The sequence below is a fragment of the Lynx canadensis genome, chromosome A1 (genome assembly GCF_007474595.2).
Source record: "Lynx canadensis isolate LIC74 chromosome A1, mLynCan4.pri.v2, whole genome shotgun sequence".
NCBI lineage: Eukaryota > Metazoa > Chordata > Mammalia > Carnivora > Felidae > Lynx > Lynx canadensis.
In genome coordinates this window covers 169,931,514-169,956,496 of record NC_044303.2, presented here as the reverse complement: position 1 = coordinate 169,956,496, position 24,983 = coordinate 169,931,514, and the positions used below count along the sequence as shown (strand labels likewise).

The 24,983-nt window shown below is 38.1% G+C and overlaps 1 protein-coding gene across 1 annotated transcript in view; it reads left to right on the top strand.

Moving 5' to 3' along the window:
- LOC115520482 (translation initiation factor IF-2-like) overlaps positions 1-24,759 on the top strand; it is a 187,781-nt gene extending 163,022 nt beyond the window's left edge. The window contains exon 4 of the mRNA XM_030324923.1: positions 24,178-24,759. The gene's annotated coding sequence lies outside the window, so the exon portion shown is untranslated. The remainder of the gene's footprint in view (positions 1-24,177) is intronic.
- The last annotated feature ends 224 nt before the right edge of the window (positions 24,760-24,983 follow it).

The window sequence follows — 24,983 nt, the reverse complement described above, 5'->3', positions numbered from 1 at the left end:
GAACAAGAAAAAGAACAACAAAAAGGAATTTATTGGCCTAATTATCTAAGTTGTATATAACTCTCACTTCAGGCATGGCCAGGTCCAGGGTTCGACATAATACTAGGATTCAGTTTTCTTCTGTTTCTTTACTCAGATTTTCTCTGTATTGGCTTAACTCTCAGACCCTTTCAGTGCTGTGGACCTTACAAGCTCTATAGAGACTCAAATACTTCCATCCTCAAATCAAGGAAGGAAGGAAGGAAGGGAGGGAGAAGGGAGAGATGAAAGGAATAAAAAGAGTCCCCTCCCCCCCACCATGGTCCCAACAAAAGTCTCAAATTTGAGTCTCAGTGATTTAGCTGGGGTAGTGTGACCAATGACATCCAGGATGTGAAGCTTCTTTCTGTTCAGTTCTATATTAGATCATATACCACTCCAGAGGTCACAAGGTCAAGGGTGAAGTCCTACCCAATCCTAATGTTATTTGTTTACAATTACTGTACCTATGTGTGTTTCCTCTAGTGCAGGCCCGGCCTCTCTATCATGTTTGAATTCTGCCTTTGGGTAAGTCATTTCTGAGTAGTCAGTCAGCTTATATTGTTATGCTAGCAATACACACCTAGCTTTATCTCTTTCTTAAGCTTATCAAACTTGGCTTGCTGTATATTAAAATTTGGCTCTGCAGGGAACACCATGATAATTTGGGTTGTTGCAAGAAAGGAAAATATGTGCTGGAGATAACATCATTGGGAAGATGTGTGTTAGTTTGCTTTGAGGGATGAGTCTGATTTCTCTGTGCATGGGACTTAATTGGATTTTAAAGTTGCTATTGCTGAAGCATAAATATAGAAAACTTGGGGTATAGTATAAGTTTGTTTTTCTGTTATTAACAGATAGAGGGAATATAATATTAGCCTATTTAATGAATTTGTAAACATATTTTATGATTCATGACATAAATGGCAAGGGTCAGTAAGGTGGTCATATCAGCAATGCTGACTCCAGAAGTTTCTGTAGGTAGGACATTTGCACTATGTAGCAAGGCAATGAGAAAAATGTAAATTTGAAATTATAAAATTAGATTAATGTTTTGGTCCTACACTTACTATTTGTAGTGCCCTGGAAAATTTACTTAATCCTCATGTAACCCTCCATGTCTTTACCTATCATGACAATAACGACATATGTCCTACTTGTCTTAGTCCATTCAGTACTGAGTGACAGCAAAATACCACAGACCAGGTGGCCTATAAGCAAATAGGCCTATAAGCAAACAGATCAACTCAGATAAATCAATATACAGTTGACCTTTGAACAACTGAAACTTACCACATTTCTGGAGGCTGAAAGTCAAGATTATAGTGCCAATATGGTCAGATGAGGTCCCCCTTCCATGTCACAGGCTTCTCATTGTGTCTTCCCATGGAATAAAGAGATAAGATCTCTGGAGCCTCTTTTAAAAGGCATGAACTCCATTCATGAGGCTTCACCCTTACGAACTAACTACTTCCCAAAGGCCTGACATCCTAACTCTATCATCCTTGGGGGGATAGGATGTCAATATATGAATTTGTGGTGGGGGAGGAGAGACACATACATTCAGACTGTAGCACTAACTTACAGGGCTGGTTTGATGTTGGAATAGAATAAAGTACTTATATTATACTCATTCATTCCCATGTCTCTCCTATAAATGAAATGCCTTAATAGAAAGTCAAAGTGTGCCCAACAACTTTATTGGATGAATAGATATATAAATGAACCAATGATCAAACAGATGAATGAATTAATGATAGCCGTAGAGGGAAATAGAAAATACTGTTCAGCACTGGCTCAGGGAAGTTCTGAGATTAACAATATTCTAACAATATTTCAGAATGTAGAATCCCTGTATTTGACTCTGCATACCTTTTCTTAGATTGCTCTTAGTAGAAAAGAAGCTGAAGATCAAGATGTGGAAAGAATAGCAAATCTCTTAGTGATGAAACAGTCAAGAAAATTACTGCTCTCTTAACTTAAAGAGAAACATTAATTAAAGGTAAGACACAGACAAGAAGTAAAATGGAGAACTTACAAAAGTAAATTATATTATAATTAACACTTAGTAATTTTTCTAAATTTTGGAGCATGATTATCTTGTTCCAGAGGCTCTCAAATTAAAGTCTTTCTGAAGGAAGCCTTTGAAATCCCTGGAGATGACTTTTTACCTTTTTATAAAGGTTATTTTCACCCCATTCAGATTCTCTGCACAAGTTCATGTGATCTGTAGTTGAGGAAAATGGGAATGGATTTAGGTAAACCTGAGACTACCTGCTTATTTACAATGACATCAATTGGGAGGGCAGGGACGGTCTCCACCATGGAAAAATATTCCATATGTGTGATTATCTGATCTCCAGAATTATGGTTTGTTTAACCATTTCTGGTGAGAAAAATCTCTCTGATTACTGTTGCTAAATCTTGGCGAGCATAGAAAAATTCCAATGTCTATACAAAACTGCATATGGGTGTTTGAATAGGGGAGTAAATATTATGGAGAGAGGGTACTGATGCCAAAGGATTTTGAGACAGGTACTATATTATACTCTTCTTGGTTTTTCTGACTAACATATTTGTATTCTATTCCTCATGGCTATAACTACACAGAATGCATGATAGAAACACTTTCATATGTTCATTCAGCCACAAGTACAAGCATGAGGCAAATTACCACCAAGAACCTCTGCAATTTGTGTCAGGGAAGAGAAATATATGGAAGTGGGAAGAAGTCTCTGTGATCACATTTGGATTTTCTCAGAATACCTTGTAGGTGAGGGATGTTTCTCAGCTCTGTGCCAAAATTTTAGAAACTGAAGGTGGTTGGTGAAAAGAGATAGAAGAATCTTGGTTCTCACCCCCACCCCTCCACTGGGAATATTCTGTTTACACTTCCTAGCCCAGAGTACAGGGAAGAATCCAAAGTTACCACAACAATTTCTAGACTGGTAGCAAAGGCAACAGTGTACTGGGGGTGGGGTTTGGGGAAAGATCAGGATCTTCATTGCTCCTTCCCATTCATGGGCATAATCACTAACCCTATGGGTTGGCTGGAGGGGACAACCAGTAATGAAGTCATTACAGAAATAAACTTAGTAATCCAATGGAAATGGGATAAAAACATGAGCTGAGAATTCACATATACACAAAAAGCAAATGGCTTTTAAACGCATGAAAATAAACTAAATCTCTCTAATAAAGAAAAATAAGGCAAAGTAAGACTACGGTGAGATACCATTTTTACGTGACAGATTTAGTAAGACCCAAACATTTTATGCTTCAGTGGATAGATGGGGGTGAAGGCCATGTTGGTGGAAATGGAAACTGATAAAATTTTTGGAAGTCTGTTTGGATATATCTACCAAAATGTGAAATGAACAGAGCAAAACTTATAATACACACACATCTCTAGGACTCTTACAGATACAGTCACCCTAATGTACAAAACCATATGTACAATGATATTTATTATAGCACAAACACTATTTGTAAAAACAAAAGAATGTGGACAATCTAAACATCTGACAACAAAATGCTAAAATAAATTTATGCCTGTACAATAGGATATCATGCAATCTTTAAGGAGAGGGAGGTTCTGATCTGGACTGATTTTCAGGATATTTTGCCAAGTGAAATAAGGTAGATACAGGAAAGGGCAGATATTCTGCTCCTCTTCTTCATTCACTGTCCTCCACCCTTTCCCCCAGATAAGAGAGACAGGCCTTTCTTTCAGATAAGCCAAACTCAGTTCAGCCTCAGGGCCTTTGTACTTGCTAGCTCTTCTATCTGGACTGTCAAGATTTTCACATAGTTGGCATCTGCTCATCTTTTAGGTTTTAGTGCAAATTCCTCCTCTATAGAGAGAACTTCTACCTACTAGTAACCATATCTTATTGAAGGAGTTAGCCTATTTTGCTAGAAACTGTGTGATATTACTAATATGTTTGTGAAATAGAGTCTATAAATAGCTACAGTGCCCCAACGCCATCACTTGTATTGAGTCACCCGGTTTGATTTTCTTCATAGAACATAGCACTACTTAAAAACATCTCATTTTAAAAATTGTTTTATAGGGTTATTACCAACCTCTTGCACACACTGCAACTTACTAGGATTTAAGGTCCAAAAGGACAGGAGTTTTGTCATGTTCATCTCTATGACTCCAATATTCAGAACTGTGCCCAATACAGAGAGTAGGGTTTTTTGTTTTTTGTTTTTGTTTTTTGTTTTTTTGTTTTGTGAGAGCACACACGTGCACAGGCACAAGCAAGCAGGGGAAGGGCAGAGAGAGGGGGAGAGAGATAATTTTTTTTAAGTTTATTTATTTATTTTGGGAGAGAGAGAGAAAAAAAGCACAAGTGGGGAAGGGGCAGAGAGAGAGAGGGAGACAGAGAATCCCAAGCAGGCTCTGCAGTGTCAGCGCAGAGCCAGACATGGGGTTCAATCTTACAAACCTGAGATCGTGACTTCAGCTGAAATCAAGAGTCACTTAACTGACTGAGCTGCCCAGCTGAAGAGAGTAGGTTATTAATAAATGTTGAATAAATGGGTGAATAAAGGGGATTCCATATATGCAAAAAATACTTCTGGGAAGTACCAAGAAAATGTTAGTCTGCTTCTTCCAGGGGAGGATCAGGAAGGAAACTCATGTTCTGGTTTCAGCATGAGAGAAAAACCAGGTGAGACAGCATGCCTGACCTAAGTCTGCTAATAGGCTAGGAGAAGTTACTTTGCCCTCGTAGGACCATCATAATAATGCCTCCTTAATAGTCTTCACTTTATATTCATTCAAGAACTGCATACCTGCTGTGAAAGCAGAGTTGTCACCTCACATTGAAAATCAAGGAATATTCAGAAGCCATTTCTCAGCTCCAAGCTTACCTTCTCTCCTGGTGAATTGGACTTGCTCAGTCTGAATCTCCAAGACTTCCTTGCCAACTGGCTTCCTGTCAGGTTCTACCAATGGGAATCACCAGAGGAATATCGGAGGCAACAAGGAGATGAGGAGGGGTTTATTTTCTCTTTCTACTTTCTGTGAGCAATCTTCAGTAATAACCCACAATAATACTTAGCTACCTTCCTCCAGCATTCAGAGTTCCTTTCTCACCAAGCTGCCTGGTAACAGCCAAGTTGAGACCCTTGGCAATCCTCGTAGGGGGCACATAGCATTTCCTTACCAACTGTGCTACTCCTCCTGTGCCCTGGGAGAACCCAATGGGCTGTGTGTGCCCCTCCTCTAGGGTTCAAACACCAGCTGCATGGAGATTTATTCCAGAGGCCTAGCCACTAGATCTGTAGAGCCCCTCCTCCTAGCTCTGGTTAATGGCCTCTTCCTTAAGTTCTCCAAGTTTGAGAGTAGTAGCTGCTTCCTACTGACATTAGTTTCTAGGCACCTCAGCATCTTCCTTTGGCTCCTTCAGCCTTCCAACTTCCACATAACCAGTTCCCTATACAGTTGAACTTCAAATACCATGGGTTTGAACTGCACAAAATACACTTACAAGCAGATTTTTTTCGTTAAGTACAGTACATTACTGTAAATGTGTTGTTCCTTATCATTTTCTTAATAATATTTTCTGTTTTGGGGGTGCCTGGGTGGCTCAGTCGGTTAAGCATCCAACTTCAGCTTAGGTCATGATCTTGCAGTCTGTGAATTCAAGCCCCTGTGTCGGGCTCTGGGCTGACTGCTTAGAGCCTGGAGCCTGCTTCTGATTCTGTGTCTCCTTCTCTCTCTGCCCCTCCCCCACGTACACTCTGTCTCTGTCTCTCAAAAATGAGTAAATTGTTAAAAAAAAAACCTTTTTTAATAAAAAAATAAATATTTTCTGTTCTCTAGCTTACTTCACTGTGAGAATATAGCATCTAATACAGATAACATATAAAATATGTATTAATTGATTGCTATCGATAAGGCTTCATTCAACAGTAGGCTATTTGTAGTTAAGCTTATGGGGAGTCAAAAGTTTTATGTGGATTTTTGACTACACACGGATTGGCACCCCTAACCCCTGCGTTGTTCAATTTAATTCTAATTATTGTGATTTCTTTTTCCTTCCTGGAAGGTCACCAGTGCAATACTTATTCCGGGCCTTCTCTTGGTCTGTGCTCTTGCCCTGGACAAACTTCATTAATCTTGACCCATCTATACCCCTCAAAATGCATATGCCACTTCCTGTCTGCTGCTTACATCTTTGTGTCTAATATATACCTCAAAATTTATCTTGTCAAAAAATGAATTCCTGGTGCACCCATCTTTTCCTCTACCAAAAGTTGCCATCTTGGTAAACGGCATTTGTTTAATCCGTTCATTTGTTCAATCCTAAATCCTAGCAGCCACCCTGCTTCCCATCCTTGCCTGGCTGTTCACATCCAGTGACATCCATCAGTATGCCATCTTGACCCACCTCCCAAACCACACACCTGTCTATCCCTTTCCATCTCCATGTCATTACCCTAGTCTAGGTTATCATTATCTGTCACTCTGCCTCTTATAAGTTGCCTTCTAAGTGGTTTCTATCTTTTAACGCTCTCCTCCCTAGAGTTGTTTTTCTACATCAGGGTCATAATAATATTTTTTAAATGTAAGTCACAATGAAAATTAAATCCAGACTCCTAACCATGGTCCTCTAGGATCCGATTCCTGCCAGCACTTCCAGCCTCATCTCTTACCGCTACCTGCTGGCACTAACTGTGCTCTCAGCACAAAGGCCCCTTTCCTGTCTCACACCACATCAAGCTTTTTACAGACTGAGGTCCTTGCCATTCACTGCCTCTTATACCAGGAAGTTTATTCTTTTGGTTGTTCACATGGTCTGTGCTCTCATATTTTCAAGGAGGCTTTTCCTTACCAAATCGAAAATAGCCTTCCTCCCCTGATTCTTTTCTAGGACAGAATCTAATTTATCTCCTTCATACTTTTATCTGTAGATTATTTGTCCTTTCCTGTGTTTGTTGATACTGTTGTATCTCCAGCATTCTCAGCACCCATTTCCTGAAAGGTTCTCTGTGACTATTTGCTGACTAAATTATTGAATGAATGATTTTGGTATCCTCTAATTTAAAGCACTCCAATATCCAAGTCCTAAAACTGTGTAAAGCTTTTCACTACATTGGAATGGAAACCTATAGGATTAGGTTTGTCTTCCATGTACTCTCCTTTCCTATCACACTTTCTACCAAATTTCTTGAGGAAAAGAATCTTAAAGGGCCAAGCCTTGGTGACATGACTGGCATTTTCTTTGGATAAATAATGCACGATTATAAGTCAAAGATGAAGATACAATAGAATCTATGAGATTTTAACAACAGCGAGAACCATGCCCTTTAAAAATATGTAGAACAAGATGAAACAAATGTTTGCAGTAGATGTTCAGGTGCTCTTCCCTAAAAATAACATACGTAACCACAAATCAATGTTTAAAACCAGATGGTTAATGAAGGCCAGCCAGGAAACTCCTATAATTCACAGTAATGAGCATGGTTATATGTTCCAATTATAAACCAAACTACAGCATGACACACGGTATCTATTTCAAATAACAGTAACTTGATGGTTTCATATTTTTCAAAGTTCCAAACTTAATTTACAGGGAAAAATGTTAGAAAGCCTGATTGATGAAATTAATCATTCCCACTTAGTCAAATGGAATATTTTATTAACACGACCTATTCAAATGTCAGATGTCATCAGAAAGAAAGCAATACTCAAACCCAAATAAAAGTTAAGATCTTTCAAAACAGGAAAGAAGTCTCATCACTATGGTTGATGGTTGAAGAGAAATATTTTTCCCTCAACCCTTTGATGTCTTTATAAATAGGATCCTAGGGAAAAAAATATTCTGTTGAGCCAAGAGCTTTAGGGGCACTACTACTATAGATAAATGCCAGGGATTGAATTTTACTTTAGTTTCGACAGCAAATATTTATTTTTACCTTAACATTCACCTTGATCTCAGAGAGGTAGTTTGAAAAGGCATTCCAACTTACCCTAAGTGATTGGGGCAGGAGCACATTGCAATATAGATGATTGAATGTGATTTATATGGAGTCATTCTGCTCACGGGAGACAAGTTACTCTGGGGCACTTTCTCGTAAAAGGATAGAATGCTCAGGATTGAATACTAAGAAAACAAGGGCTTCAATACTCATCATCATTTCCATCTAATTTGAAGTTTGCTACTAACACAATATATATTTGAAATACAAACCATTATGATAGATATGTATGTTTGATGCTTCATATTTTTGTCATTTTTATTAATCTATTATTTTCCCTTAGAAATTTTGAAGCATGCTTTTGCCCAAAATGTGGCAAGACTATAGTCAGACATGCTTGGACAAATTGTGTTCTTATATAAGATTTCTGAATGGACGTCAGTTATGTTTATTGAGGACTGGAGGTTTATTTTCTGAATTGTGTAAAGCAGAGGATCTTTGGTCTGGAAACAAAAATAAAAAGTTGAGGGTATGAGTACTATATCGAAAATTGGAGAATTAAGTAAATTTAGCCATTTTCCACCACTCTGCTTCCCATATGCTGGTAGCCAGGCCTTCACCATCCAGAGAAGAGATTAAAGGTCTTGTAAACAATATCAACTCAAGAGGAAGTTCTAAAGATGCTGCCATCAGAAATCAGTCAAGTAGATAACCCAACCCGATTACCCCCCAATGACATTCAGAATCTATAAGACACATTAATGCAGTCAGTACTAGAAACTATGAAAAGACAATGTATGCCCATGTGAGAAGACAATAATACATCTGCGTATATAATTATATAAAAATATTATAAAATATGAGAAGACAACCAGGGGTTACCAGACAGTGGAAACTAGCATGTAATTTGAAAGCTAGAAACCAAAACAAACAGATTTAAAGCAACTTGGAGATAATGGAGACTGTGCAGGAAAAAGGAAACCTAAAAATAAAAACAGAACAGCATTAATATTACAGAAATGAGAGATCGTGAAGCCAAAAGCAAGAACAGGATGCTATAATACAGATTCAGTTCAGTCAGATTACAAAACAGAGCTTTTACAAATGAAAAATATTATAGTTAAAAATGAAAAGAGAGGAGCTTTCAGGAAGACTCCTGAGAGATTTAGATAATGGTAGGAAAGAGGTTGAGTAGTGATTACACACATAGAAAACGAAGCAAATGAAAACAATTGTAACCCTAGGGAAAACAAAATGCTGTGCAGGAAAAGAATAGTGCTCATAGTGTAAACTATGTCTCATCTAGAAACAGAATTTTTGTAGTCATAACAATGTATTAACATGTAAATATTAATTTAACCAAAACTACAATATAACTGTACTGGAGGAGAAGGAAATGAGAAGACCATGCGTATGTGGAGAGAGAAGGGAGGAAGAAGAGGCAAGACAGATACATGGTCTCATCTTCTATAATAGGAAGTCAGTTAACAATGCCAGAAATGGAAAATTTGAAAAGGAGCAATGAAGAATGCTACTAGAGTCAGGAAGCCAAATGACAACATAATCAGGTGAAAGAGATGAAAGTGATTAATTCTGGGGAGGACAAAAGTTGAAGAAGGGGTGCAGTTATGCAGTGTTCCATAGCAAACCTTATAAACTAGGAGAGTCGTCAGATACTGTATATGATCGACCTTAACTATGAATAAAAACTGAAAGGAAAATGAGGGTGGAGACGTGGTAGAGGCAGTGACCCGCCTCAGGATCAGTGAATACAAGGGAAAGAGATCTGGGCTGGTGATGGTTTAACGTTAGATCTCCAACTGTCTCCAGTATTGATAACATGTGGGAAGAGAGAAGTCACTGCCCACGTGGTGAGCAGAGCAGAGGCACATACATGGCTTAGTGCAGGAGTCATTGATGGTACTTAAGGATCCTTGGCCTCAAGCTGTGTCTTGTTTGTTAATTTCTGGCTTTGCCTGAACATAGATGGGTGACCTTGGACAAGTCAGCTAATCTGCATGCCCCGTTAGCCTAGCTGTTTCTCATTTTGTATGCTTCACAGTGTGTAGCAGAGAGCTTTGTAGAGATTAAGCACCCAGAGGCTTCTTTATGGATTATCTGGATTGCTATTTTCTTTGGGAAAATGTTCCCCATATTTAAACAAATACGTAAAATATATTTTTGTAGAATGTGTTTGGAAACTGACAAGACGTAGAGGTAGTCCTGAGTGATCAGCGCATGAAGCTTTTACATAATAACCCACACATGAACAAAATGTTTTTGAAATTCCTTCATTGTAATCACCCTCAAAATTCAAATCACTTAAAAATGTATGCCTGTTTTTTAAATACAAAATAATACATGCTTTTTATTGAAAACTTTGAAAAATATGAAACATTTACAGAATCAATGTTAATCTTACCACTCAGAAATAATCATAAAAGAGTGTGGGTATATATTACAGTTATTTTTCTTATTTACCTACATATGCATGTATGTATAAATTTGGAAAATATACTGTACATTTTGTGACCTGATTTTTTTCAGTTAATATGTTATAAATATCTCCCCTTATCATTAAATGTAATTGTCACTATCATTTTTAATAGGTTCATAGTGTTCAACAGATGTATAATAATTCATTACCAGGTGTAGCTTAATGTTTTCCATGATTTGTTTTTAAAAATAACATTGTAATGAATAACATATAAATTTTGTACACATCTATTTATTTCAATGGAAGTAGAATTTCAATTTCTAGAAGTTATTTTAATTTCTGGAGGTAGAATTTCTGGAAAAGGGAGAATGTATATTTTTTAAAACTCTTATTACTACCAATTACTCTCCAACTGACTCATTCATCAGCATCCCACATTTCATACTTTTGAATACACTCAAAATTGACAAAACTTGATTTTTGGAAACACTTAAATTCCTTAGTAGATATCCTACTTTGACTCATAGATTATAAACTTTGAACTTGGAGATCACTTTCTAAAAATTCACCTTTTGTATTCCCCAAAACATCAAGAAAAAGTAATTTTGTATTAGTTCTTGGTAAATAAGGTCAGTGATCAAACTGGGTGATGCTGTTTAAGCTAAAATAATATGACTGTAAAGTAATAACACTGATTGTGTACATTGCCAATAGGCTTTGGAATACAGATATATACTCACTTGTGAGCATAGAGAACAACTATTATAGAAGTCAAATGGAAGATAATGTGGGATTTCCTCTGGTGGCTTCTTCAAGTTGGTGGTTGTTTTTTCAGATTATCCAAAGGTGATACCCATTAAGAGGAATCCCAAAAGAAGAGAACACTCACATGATGACAGAAGTGCATGCTGGTTAGTGTTGTTTTACATAATGAGACAAAATTGAAGCAAATATGTAAAAGTAGATGAATAAAGTAAACCTCAATGAAAAAGCCTCTGAGAAAAACAAGCATTCCTTTTTGTTGTTTTTAATTGTCTTTTGAAAAAATAGCAAAATAGGATTCTAAAAGTGGCTCTCAAGAAAAACTTCCTTCAGCCAAGAGAGTGCTGTTCAGAAATCGGTTTTAAAACTATTCATGGTGTTTGCACCAAGGCAGGACAAACAGAAGCTTGACTTCTACCTTTCCAGGTCATGAAAGAGATGAAGTTAGATGACCTATACAGAGACTATGTTAATGGCCAATTATCTCCGTCAAAGACACTGGAAGGGGTGCCTGGGTGGCTCAGTTGGTTAAGCTTTCGACTCTTGATTTTGACAGGTCATGATCTCACAATTAGTGAGACTGAGCCCCGTGTCAGACTCTGCGCTGAGCGTGGAGCCTGCTTAAGACTCTCTCTCTCTCTCTCTCTCTCTCTCTGTCTTTCCTCCTCTCTCCCACTAATGGGAGCACACCTTCTCCCTCTGTCTCTCAAAATAAATAAATAAACTTTAAAAAAAGACACTGGAAATAGGACTCTACTTCCCATAAATCTGTTTAGCCTCTGGGAAGTGCTTGCCTGGCCTCTCCAACTGTGGGCATCCTTCGTGATTCACCTGGGACTCCTCCCTCAGTGCTGGGTGACACAGACTTTCTTCTGTCATTGGTAAATTCTTTCCATCAGCCAACTTGACAGCCTTCCACGTCAAGCCAGCCTAGAGGGCTGATGTAAGAAAATGAGCTCACACCTTGTGGGAAGGAGAGAGCAACTGTTTTACTTGTTTTCTGCATAGACAGAGCAGTGGCAGGCTGCACATTCAGAACTCGGTCTCTAAGACAAACTTGTGAAGAGATGGGCTTGAAGGATGATGCCTCTGGTCCTGTATTTAAGCTTCCATTGATAGTGTTGAGAGTTAGTAAAATTTTGGTTCGGTAGTCAAAATTATGGAGAGGACGAAGTGTGTCTTCAGTGAAAAAAAATATAGAGAGATCCTTCGTCACCTACTCCAATTTGAGTACCGTTCTAGGTGTTTTCACATTTCTTAGCTCATTTAAATCCAACAACATTCCAGGGAGGTGAGCTAACTGTCACTTTCACAAATGAAGGAACTGAGCTAAAAGAAAGAAAGCAATGTATCTAAAGTTAACCAGTTAGTAAATGGAAAAGCCAAAATGTAATCTTGGGTCTTATTAATTCTGAAACCCCTTTTAACATATCCTTTTTAACATACTATTTGCATCTTTTTGCCCCCTCTTCTCTGAGTTCCTCCTGTTCAAATTGACTTTTTACCTGCTACCATGTTGGAAGGAATTTAATAATATAATTACAGTATATTACTTTTTAAAGATTTGGTTGGATTTGAATAGGAGGCAACCACCAAATGAAATTTGAGCGGTGAAATTTTAGATATCAGTGACAGATTGATGCAGGAGATGTTACACACTTACAGTCTCAGAAGAAGAGGCTGAGGTGTCTGGTGGGACACTGAAGAGTTTCAATTATAAAATAACCTGAAGTTGGGGTACCTGGGTGGCTCAGTTGGTTAAGAGTCAGACTCTTGATTTTGGCTCAGGTCATGTTCTCACAGTTCGTGGAATTGAGCCCCGCATTGGGCTCTGCACTGACAGCACATAGCCTACTTGGGATTCTCTCTCTCTCTCCCTCTGCCCCTCTTCCCCTCTCATTCTCTCTCTCTCTCTCTCTCTCTCTCTCTCTCTCTCTCTCTCAAAATAAATAAATAAACATTTAAGATAAAAATTAAAATTAAAAAGTTTAAAAAAATTGGAAATCCTGAAGTCAGGGGCCACGTGTCTTTGTCCGTCTCTGTTGTAGTGAAATGGACAGAACATCCTTAAAATATATCTTCTGATGAGAAATGATGAAAAACTGTATTGAAGTTTCAAGAGAAAAATACATCTGAAGGAGGAGATGGTAGCAGAATGAGAATTCCTTTGTATGAACATCAATATAGTATTTTTCCCAGTCTTTCAAAAATATCACTATAAACATAAAAACCCCACCTATCCCTTTCAACCCCTAATTCATTAGCATGCACATTCAGAATAATTGAGTAGTGTAAATGAAACATTTTTCTTGTCAGTAGGTAAAAAAAATGTGTTACGCAATTCTCTTTAACTGTATGTACTGGTGATGCTGAAAGAAATTACAAATTGAAAGTAAAAGAAAAAAAATTTTTCTGAGCTTACATAGAAAAATTGTTAGCTCAGACCTTAAATTGAATATACAACTGAAAAGTCTATAGATCAGATATTTACCACTCAGAAAAAAAAATGCACACAATCTGAGCTTGCAGAGGACACTTGGTTATCATTCTCAACAACCAAAACAAACATTTTTTGAACATCTACTATGTATCAAAATCTGAACCAGACAGTGAGAAAATAGAGTAGGAGGTCCTAAAATCTATTCGGGGAGACAGAGTATGTCTGTACACCCACCTACACATTAAAAGAGAACAAAACAAAGTGGATTCCATTTTGCTGAATGTCTTCCATAAATGACCTCACTTTATCCTGTGTCTGCATTACATAATTGTTTTTGCTTATGAAGAATAATCTGTTATATTTTTCACCTTTTCACCTTATTTCCTAGCATGGGAAATAAAACCAGGGTTTTATCACAAGAGCTAATAAATAACTCACTTTTTTCTTTTTTTAAAAACTCGTTTTCATTTTAAGATAATTTTTAGGCTTCTAAAAGAGTTGAAAAATAACACATAGAGTTCCCATGTACACTTCACTTAGCTTCCCTTAATGTTAACACCTTACATAACCAAAGAGATAAGAGTGCTTATCTCTAAACTAAGAAATTACCATTGATACAATGCAATGAACTACAGACTTTATTCACATTACAGCAGTTTTTCTACTAATGTCTTTTTTATGTCCCAGGATCTAATTCAGATTCTACACTGTACTGTTTGTCCTGTATCCTTAGTCTGCTCCAATCTTTAACATTTCCTCTGTCTTTTGTTGTCTTTCATTACCTTGAGGCTTTTGAAGAGTATGGATCAATTATCTTGTAGAATGTTCCTCAAGTTAGGTTTGTTTAATGTTTTCTTTTTTTAATATTTTATTTATTTTTGAGAGAGAAAATGCATGAGCAAGGGAGGGTTAGAGGGCGAGGGGGACAGAGGATCTGAAGTAGGCTCCAGACTCTATGCTGACAGCAGAGAGCCCAACGCAGCGCTCAGACTCACTAACTGTGAGATTATGACCTGAGCCAAAATCAGACGCTTAACCAACTGAGCCACCAAGGCGCCCCTGTTTAATGTTTTCTCATTGTTAGACTGAGATTATGCATTATTAGAAAGAATACCAGAAAAGTGACGTGCCCATACTCACTTTACCATGATAGAAGGTACATGATGTGGGTATGTCATATTGGTGATGGTAATCTTGGTTAAGCCTGTGTCTGCCAGATGTCCACACCACAGATCACCTATTTTTCCCCTTGTAATTAAGTCTTCATTTACTTTTAGTAAGAGATACTTTGAAATTATTCAAATGTCTTCTTTCTCCTTAAATTTCACCCCCTAAACAGCTCACTTTTGAAGAAAACATACCCCACAGATAGGAGAACTCTACCAGTGACTCTAAAAGCCGTAAGTAATTGGTGGCTCTTATGATAATCCTAAAGTAGAGAATCTTCAAATTGCTAAAGACATAACATGTAAAACCAGAGGCACCATAAAAAGGGAATAAGGAGTCAAACAATTTGCCATTCGTACTAAAACACACACACACACACATACACACACACACACACACACACGCGACAACGACAACAACAACAACAACAACCTTCCTCTTTTCAAGGGCAGCGCTAAAATTAAGAAATAAATTGTGAAGAGAAACAGAAGGAATTCCAGACAGATTCCATAGTTATCGGAGCTACATTATCACTTGTATTTCTTAACTCATTTTTGTACCAGTAAGTTATATGGTTCACTGATGGTTTAAAAATCATATTTCCAGGATCCCTCTGATCATGTACATAAAGAACCATGAGCTTTGGGGTTTTTTTATCACTAAACTTTGGCAGATTGCTGAATGCCTCTTGTATAATTGGTTTGTTGATTTTCTCCCAACATTCAGTTATTAACATTGCAAGACCTAGGTTCCATTCACACTGTAAAATATTTCTTCAGAATTAATTCTGTACCAACTGCCCCAGCCATAAGAGGTGAAAAATTCATGAATCCTGTCTTGGCAGAATTGACTTGACCCTCCACGAGTCCCAAATGAATTAACTACAGCATATAAAAAGGAATGTTACTATCAGTCTATCACATGAAAAAGCAATTTGAAATGTATATAAAATATCAAAATATCTATGTTATTAATGAACCAATTATGTACTGCTTTTTTCTGAGCCAGTAGTAGCATCAATATCTAATACATATTTAGTACTTTCTATGTGCCAGTCACTATGTTTTTTACACATATCATCTCATTTAATTGCTCATTAATTACAGCTTTATAAGGTATCAAGAATTGTGAAGGGTTTGAAATGTCACCCTACTTGTAAGCTAACAAGATGGCCTGCCAGTTTTATGGATGCTGACAGAAGACATAAGACTCTTGGGTCAGAGACAAAGGGCTTTATTACCCGTAGAAGTAGTAGTAACCGGAGAATATCAGCATTTTCTTGGGCCAATTCTCTAAGCCCTAATTCCCATGGGACAGCAGAAAGAAGGTCAGATTACATGTGCACACAGTGGGTTGCATTACAGGAGAGGAGCCTGAATTTAGGGAAAGTGAATATTTTTTAAAATGTTTATTTATTTATTTTGAAAGAGAAAGAGAGAGAGAGCGAGCGAGCAGGGGAGGTTAGAGAGAGAAGGAGAGAGAGAGAATCCCAAGCAGGCTCCACGCTATCAGCATGGAACCCGACAAAGCGCTCCATCTCACGATTATGAACTCCATGATATCATGACCTGAGCCAAAATCAAGAGTCTGAAGCCTAAGCAACTGAGTCACCCTTGCACTCCAGGGAAATGGAATATTTAAAAATAAACAGTAATCAAATAAATAAATAAATAAAGATAAATAAATAAACAGTAACCATGCCACCCTTTGCTCCAGAGGGGGACACTACCACTGTCTTCTGAGGCTATTTACTATACAAACATCCTTGAACAAACAGGCCAGAACAAAGGCAGGCAGTGCCTCTGCTGGCAAGACACACAGAAATGCAGGACACTAGTGGAGAATTACATCCCACCATGATGTAGGTACTGTCATTATTTGTCTTACAAATGAGGAACTTTAAGCTTAGAACTTCAGGAGCCATTCAACGAGGACATAAGGTATATGATTTTCCATGGGAGTGTGTTAGTATTTACATGCTCCCCATAAAGTGTTGCAAATCGCACCTGCATCAGTTTGCAAATGGTACAGGAGAGGGATTGGGCATAAAGGTGCACCGTAGGTAAACTTTTCATTAGGTGTTTTGAAAAACAAAGTGTGCTTTCCTCTGTGATGTCACTTTTAATAAATTAAAGTATCAACATTCAAATATATTTTCACATCTACTATGCTCAAGGAGAAAGTATGCTGCTGTAGAAAAAAAGCATGATCCCTGAAGTCAGACAATGTCAAGTTGGAACCTCTGTAAGGTGTTTCCTGATTTGTGAAGGGGGAATCCCTTGCAGGGTCATGGGAGGAGTTAAATGATATCATGGGTGCAAAACTCCCAGCATCATACACCGGCAAACAGTACGTGTTCAGCAGTAGGAAGCAATAATGGTGACTTGTAGGGTGATTGTTAGCAAAGTCCTTTCAATTTCTGTTGCTCTCAATTTGGAAAAGTCAACAATAAAATCAGAAAGAGATTTTCAAGCCCTGTTTTTCCATGTAAAAGCTTTTGTAGGCATTGGAGATGTGTCATATTGAATTTAACTTTTTTTTGTTGTTCAAAGATTAATTTTAAATATGGGGTGAAAACTCTTTAAGCTGTCAAAGCATTACCTTTTAGCATTGGAATGGATGTTTTTCTTTTAAAAGGTCTCCTAGTATATTTTTTTAATGACTTGGAGCAGAAAAGCTTGTCATTTTCCCTAACACAGTGTGAATAAAATACAAATGTATGGTGGGAATCAGAGATGGGAGGAGCCCAGTAATCTACACCTGCCATGTGTGTCCTAGTGATCAATTCAAAGGGACCTTTGACTTTTCATAGGAAAGTGTGCCATGTTAGAGACAGCTCTGTTGATCTTTTATCCATTCACATGGGGAGGTGTTGGAAGATGAAATTGCATTTTGCATTCACTTAAAAGTTACGCCACAGCCATTAGATAAAAGCAAGAATAATTGCCTGCTCAGTGGGCAGGCTGCTACAGAGGAAGAAGCACACTCATCAAACAGTTGTGTTTTTCAGCTTTGGCAGATGGAACATCACATTCTTTGGTGAGTTCCTCCACCCTGTAAAATTTAATGATTTGCCCTCCCCGCAGATTGCTGAACAAATTATTGTCCACGATAGCTTGATGTCAATTTGCTTTCAAAAGCCTCTCAACTTTAACTAATAGTTGCAATCCAAATTAACAATAACCAAGGAAGTATGGAAATTATGGGTGCATTCTGGTAATTCACTCCAAACTAAGCTTGTTATCTACATGAAATACAACCGTGGCTCCATGAATAATTCTCAAAAATGTTGAATTTAAAATGAGCACTGGGTAGGATAAACAGTAGTTGAATAATACTTAAACTCCACCATCTGGTATTCTAGTATTTTAATGTGAGCTAAATTTCTTTTATTAGGTGTTTATTTGAGATTCTTTATGGATTCTTTCCTTCTGCAGAGGGAGCTCCATAAATTGGGGAGGAGTAAGAGTTACGATCCAGGACGGTTTTCTTTTATAGTCATTCTCTTAAAGAGAAACACAAGTTTCAGAATCTCAGCCATTTTCCCAAAGGAACAACTGCAGAAGTCCTAAAATAATTTGTTTTAATTCATAGCACTTACTTATAAGATACCACAAGATTAGTGGGTGTGGAGGGAGGGAAACAGTTCCTCAGGTGGTAGGAGAAAAAAAGAGTATATGCTACAGATTGATGATAGGAAACAGACAAAATGATTAACAGTAGGAGACAGGGCAGGACCAAAACATAATAACAAATATATAGCAATGGTCTTTGAGAGAAAAATAAAAGACTAAAATAAAGAATTTTTGAAACATGAAATGGGTATCATGAAAGGAAGATTGAATGGGCTCATCATGATGGAAAAAAAAAATCATGTTATTTCCCCAAAACTTTTATACTAGGCTATTCCAGTGACTTAATGTGCAATATGCATGAGAATTGTTTTTCTTCTTCCTGATGTGAGAAAGGCAATATAAAGTTACATGGAGGAAGCAGGAGACAGTGATAATGACATTTACATAGCTCCTTACTGTTTACCAAAATACCTTTATACACATTACCTGCTTTCATAGTTACAATGCTCTGTGTACGCTATCATCTCCATTCTCCATATCGCTAACAAGCTAGGCTAAAGAGTAACAGTACCTTGAGTTCAGTCTTATTTTTCAAAACTCTCAAATTGTTGACAAGGAATTTCTGGGCATGTTCCAAGCAAAACTACAATTTGCTTGAAATGCATCTTCCTCCTCAGTCTAAATTTAGTTCTTATTTAATTACGCGGTACCACCAACAGAAATCTGGCTCTGCCACCGACTGGCATATACGCCTGGGAGTAGTCCCTACCTTCTTGAAGCAGTAGTTTCCTGAACTAACATTGATAGAGCACTTACAGTTTTACAAAGCACTTTGCATCCATCACCTCATTTCCTATTCATAGCAATTGTGTAAGGAAAACATGTCTATTTTTTTAATAGAGTACATTTAAATTTTGTGTTGATAAATGGCCCAAGATCACACTGACAGTAAATGTTGGACGCAGGTCTCCATTCAAGACCTCTAAGCCACCACCTTATCACGAAATGTCAAAATCTCAGTTTGGGTTACATACCATCTAAGATTTCCTCCAGTTCTATCTAGCCTGACTTTAAAGACTGGGAGACTCTAGAGTTATTTGCATCTACAGTATTTTACTAATAAATTGTATAATATTTGGAATAAAAAATAAAATTAAAATCTAGTTATGAAAGTACTTTCTGTCATTTCCTTTCTACAAGTGGGGTGTAAAGAACAAAAAATAACGAAAACCTCTCTGAATCCTCAAAAAGTGCATCCTCTGGTTTGGGCATAATCTATAAACATCCGCTGCCAGCAAAGCACCACAGACAAAGTGTTCTGAGAGTCAGAGTAGTAGAGAGGGGGCTTTAAGCTTTAAACCGCAGGATCAGTTTAAACACCTAGAGACTGGAGCAAGGAAACAGAAGAATGATAACCCAGGAAAATCTTGTCTGCTATCTACCTTATTAGCACATCTCTTTTCTACCAAAAAAGACAATGTATTTTTTCTTGTAAATAATAACATTATTGTTATCTTTTTTAAAATTTTACTTATTTTGAGAGAAAGAGCATGAGCAGGGGAGGGGCAGAGAGAGAGAGAGAATCCCAAGCACTCTTCGTGCTGTCAGCGCAGAGCCTGACATGGCCCCCAAACTCACAAACTGAGCCATGACCTAATCTGAAATCAAGAGTTGGATGCTTAACCTACTGAGCCACCCAGGCGCCCCATATTGTTATCTTTATTGTTATTCATTATCATTGTAGCCCTCCTAGTAAAATAGTTAGGCAATATTTATTCAGTACCTGAAATATGATTAATATGTATACTCAAATCCAGAGAATTACAAATCTAAGAAAGTGTGCAAATTTTAGGCACCACCTTCACTTTTGTCTTCAAAGTGATCTTTCTTTTTTGTTGTTGTTGTGTCTTTATCAAGAGCTGCCAAAAAGTCATTCAAGTGACCAGTTCAAATTTTTCTTCCTCTGTGTCTAATTTCCCAAAATACTAAAGTAAAACACTGGAATGAATGAAATACAAAAGGACAGAATGGAAAAAGAACAGAAACAGAGGACTAAGGCAATTATCCCTGAATGATTGACGTCTGACAAACTTCTCTATTACCCGTAATTGTTCAGTGTTATTTAGTTGTATCCTATGCCATTATCCCAAAGCCAAAATAACATCCACTTATACTTGTAACAGTGCACATTGTACAGATTCTTCTCCATGAAACAAGTAAGATGAATGTCAGAGCAGGCCTGGGAAGATATTGAAAACAAAGAACTCAATAGTGGATCACTCTGGCAGCAGATTAAATAAGTAATACATGAGCATCAATTCCAAACACTGGTTCCATTTAAATTTCAGCACTGCATCAAACATCAGGCAACTGTGTAAGATGAAGCAGGACCAAAGCAAGAAGGAAATTATAATAATGTAGCTTGCAGTACAACTTCATTTCAAATAACATCTTTCATATAAACTGATATCCAAAGTGCTTTACTGAATAAAATAGTACAAGAAAGTGGACAGCATGTGGTATAAATTACAGAAAACAGTGGTGCAAAGATATTATATGTGGAGCAAATTAAAGTATTCTATCATAAAGCCAACAGCAGTGGGAGAGAGCATGAAGAAGTATAGCAAAGTGTGTAATTTTAAATGAGGTGTAAGAAATTTGGACATTGATAAGAAAACCATTTTTCTCCCCACTTATTTTTTTTAATGAAGCACTTACCATTCTCTTTTAGTAGAATGTGTTAAGCTGTGGTATTGATGAAGGTGATTTCTAGGATGCTTTGTTGAATATTGCAATCAATCAGAAAGAATGAGGGGTTCTGTGTGAGGAATGAAACGTCTTCCAAAATATGTTGCATATCTTGAAGTGGCACCTCTACAGGTGGAAACTTCCTCTTCCAGTATTTACAGCATGGTAGTTTAGAACATGGGCAATGACATCAGACCGATCAATCAGATCCACTTAAGAGCTGGATGGTCCTGGACAATGTAGAACCTTTCTTTGCCTCAGTTTCCTCATGTCTAAAATGAGAATTACAATAATATGAAACGAGATGTCATAAGGATTAATAACAAAATGTATATGAAATGTTTAGCAGAGGGGCAGTAGTGCAGCCATTTAAAATGTTAGCTATGCTAAATATTAGGTATGAAAAAGAGGTCTGAGTCCTCATTGGCATTCCAGAACCACCAGTGAGAACCTCTAGATTTGTCAAAGGCCAATGGCGTTCAGATAAAGTAGTCAGGATTCACTTCAGAGCACTGCCCACTAGGGTGAGCCACTTGCACACCTGCCTCCAGGGATGCTACTGTCAAGGATAGATACTCAAGGGTATGAATCTCTGAGGTCACATGACTTTGGGTTTGCAATCAAGAAGATAAAACAACAGAAAACTGACACTCCTTAAAATCTGCCAGAAGATCCAGGGTAGGCCTTTGGTTAAGAGGTTCATAAGGGAGGGGTGCCTGGGTGGCTCTGTTGGTTAAGCGGCCAACTTCAGCTCAGGTCACGATCTCGCGGCTCATGAGTTCGATAGTGCGTTCGGCCCTGTGCTAACAGCTCAGAGCCTGGAGCCTGCTTCTGATTCTGTGTCTCCCTCTCTCTCTCTCTGTCCCTCCCCAGCTGGCACTCTGTCTCTGCCTCTCTCAAAAATAAATAAATGTTAAAAAAAATTTTTAAAACAGAGGTTCATAAGGGAAGTTAGGGTACATAAGTTCATCCATTATCACAAGCAAGTATGGAGGCCTTGCTGTAGAACCACTGCTTCTCCATGCTTCTATGGACTTCCTAAATTATGCTCTGCTCTGTGGCCTTGTGGGTTCCTGTCAGATGATTTCCATGCATGTCCTCCCTGTAGGAGCCTACAGTGTCCATCATTCCTCTGGTATTAGTTAACTATCGTTGTGTAACAAATTATCCCAAAATTTAGCACTTTACGACAACAAACATTTATGATCCCACAATTTCTGAGGGCTAAGAATCCAAGAGTAGCTTAGCTTTGTGGTTCTTGCCCAAGGTCTCTCAAGAGGTCTTTACAAAGTCAAGCTGCTAAGTAAGGATGCGGAATCATTTCCAAGCTCACTCATGTGCCTATCAGCAGATTTCAGTTCCTCACCATGTGTATCTTTTCAAAGGACTGCTCATGATGCATGAGCCGGTTTTTCCCAAAATAAGGATCCAAGAAAGCTGGAGAGACCAAGGGAGAAGCTACATTGACTTCTATAATCTAATCTTCAAAGTGACATGTTGTTACTTCTGCCCTGTTTTATTGGTCACCCAGACCAACCCTTGTACAATGTGGCAAGGGTGTGAATAGTAGGAGGAAGGGAGCCCTGGGCCCATCTGGGAGGCTGGATGCCACATCCCCTTGTGGGTAGCTCTTCTTCAGCCCTGGCCACTCCTGGGCATGCTTAGCCTTTTGATGAGTATGATCCAGTTTGTCTCTCATTTTCTGTTCCTTCCAAGCTAAACTATCATGGACTACTGAATGATGCTCAAGTTTTCCTTTCTCAAAGCACAAGCCAAAACATTTACCCTATTACATATGCTAAAGTACTTAAAGGCTTTTATTTGTCGTTCTTCCAAGTAAACCTGAATATATTTATTGAATAGCATTAGCTACTAGAGCTCAAGGATCAGATATCTGTAACTGACGATACGGCACCTAACATCCTCATTTTTTGGAGACTCTAAATAATTATGATTATCATCAATAGATGATAATGCTTTGATGGTAATGCTTGCCTTAAACTATCTTTTCTCTGAGTCTTTGCTCTCCATTCACTCTCTATTCATTCAGAATATCTTTCTCTGGTCCATTCCCCAGGTGTTCATATTCTCTCATGGCCTCATTTCAGTGAAAGTTCCTTCAGGGACCCTCCTCTGATCCTTCATTTCTCACTTCTCCGAGCTGCATTTTCATTTCATTTGTAGGTCTCTTTTTCTGTTGTTTACCCATTAGAGAGTTCATATAGCAGAACTCTGTAATGGGGTAGTCCTGGAAGCCAGTCTGTTAGATATGAGGCATGGTGAGGCACAGGTGAAGAAATCATCAAAGTTGTTTTTTTTTTTAAGTTCATTTATTTTTAGACAAAGAACAGGGCGGGTGGGCAGAGAGAGAGGGAGAGACAGAGAGGATCCCAAGCAAGCTCGCAGGGCTCAAACCCAGCAACCACAAGATCATAACCTGAGTTGAAATCAAGAGTCGGTCGCTTAACCTAGTGAGCCACCCAGGCGCCCCGTCAATCACAAATTTAAAAAAATACTGCCAGCTTCTCAACAGTCATGGAAGGGTTCATCCCTAGGCTCCTAGGATAACATGTTTCTCTTCTTGGAACAAGGGTGTGTTTACCTTCCTGCAAGTCCCTGATTATCAATAGACAGCATGACCTTTAAAAGCTGTTTGCTCAGTGACCTTATGGACTCTCAATCCAAACTTGGCTTCACTGAGGGCAGTTTAGCAATTGCCCTAGAGGCAATGGAGTGGGACTGACCCCCGTTTGCTCAGCCTTTACTAGCTCAGCGCTTCTCAGGGGCTGAAATCCTGAACCTTTCTGCTTCTGTGGGTGGCTTATTCTTGTCTGTCTTTTTACTACAAAAACAATGTAGCAGTTTTCAAGAACTTTTGAAAAAGAAAAAACAAACTACTGGGAAAAACAAAACTCCAAAAATCCCAGTACCCAACTGCATAGAAAAGAGTCTGTGAGTCTGAGCCTATGTATTCTACATGTTTGGTAAATGGGTTCAAATTTCCTGACCCCTTTACCTTGTCCAATTAAAACCATTGTGCATACACACCCATACACATACACACTCAATCTTTTTTTTTCTTTTTTTCTTTTCAGGTGTGTTCCCTGACTCTCTTAGCTTCCTGGACACAAAAGCAAGTGGCATGTGACATACGCTTTCTTCCAAGCCATTGTCCATGTTTATATAATGTTTCACAACGTTGCATCACAGTGTGTATACAATTTTCTGCTCTTCTTTTGGCATTTAGCATGAGACCAAAAGCAATATCTCCATGTTGCTGCATAGCCTTCATAATTCAGCATAGGGAGTATTGGTCTCACAGACCTGGAAACAGGTACCACCTCTGTCGTTTAGGAGTTGTATTACCCTGGATAATTAACTAACCTCTCTGGGAATCACTTGGTCTCTAAAATAGGGTTAACAATATCTGCCTCATGCTGTCAGGATTAATAAATGAGTTACAGGACGCAAAGTCTTGGTGCCGGCCTATCCTAAATGTCCAATAAATTTTAGCTAAAAATAACCTTCATAAAATATAATGTTTATGTGGTATAGTATTCCAAGTGGAAAGTGGAAAGCAGAAATTATTTTTGAGATAGAACCACTCTAACATATGATGAAATACGCACCCAAATCTCTTTAAATTCCAATTTTACATTTTACGGTATAAATGTATATCACATCATTATGTTGTACACCTTAAACTTACACAATGTTTTATGCCAAATATATCTTAAATTTTTTTAATGTTTACTTTTTATTTTATTTCTGAGGGAGAGAGAGAGGGACAGAGACAGAGCATGAGCAGGAGTGGGGCAGAGAGAGAGGGAGACACAGAATCCAAAGCAGGCTCCAGGCTCTGAGCTGTCAGCACAGAGAGCTCTATGCAGGGCTCGAACAC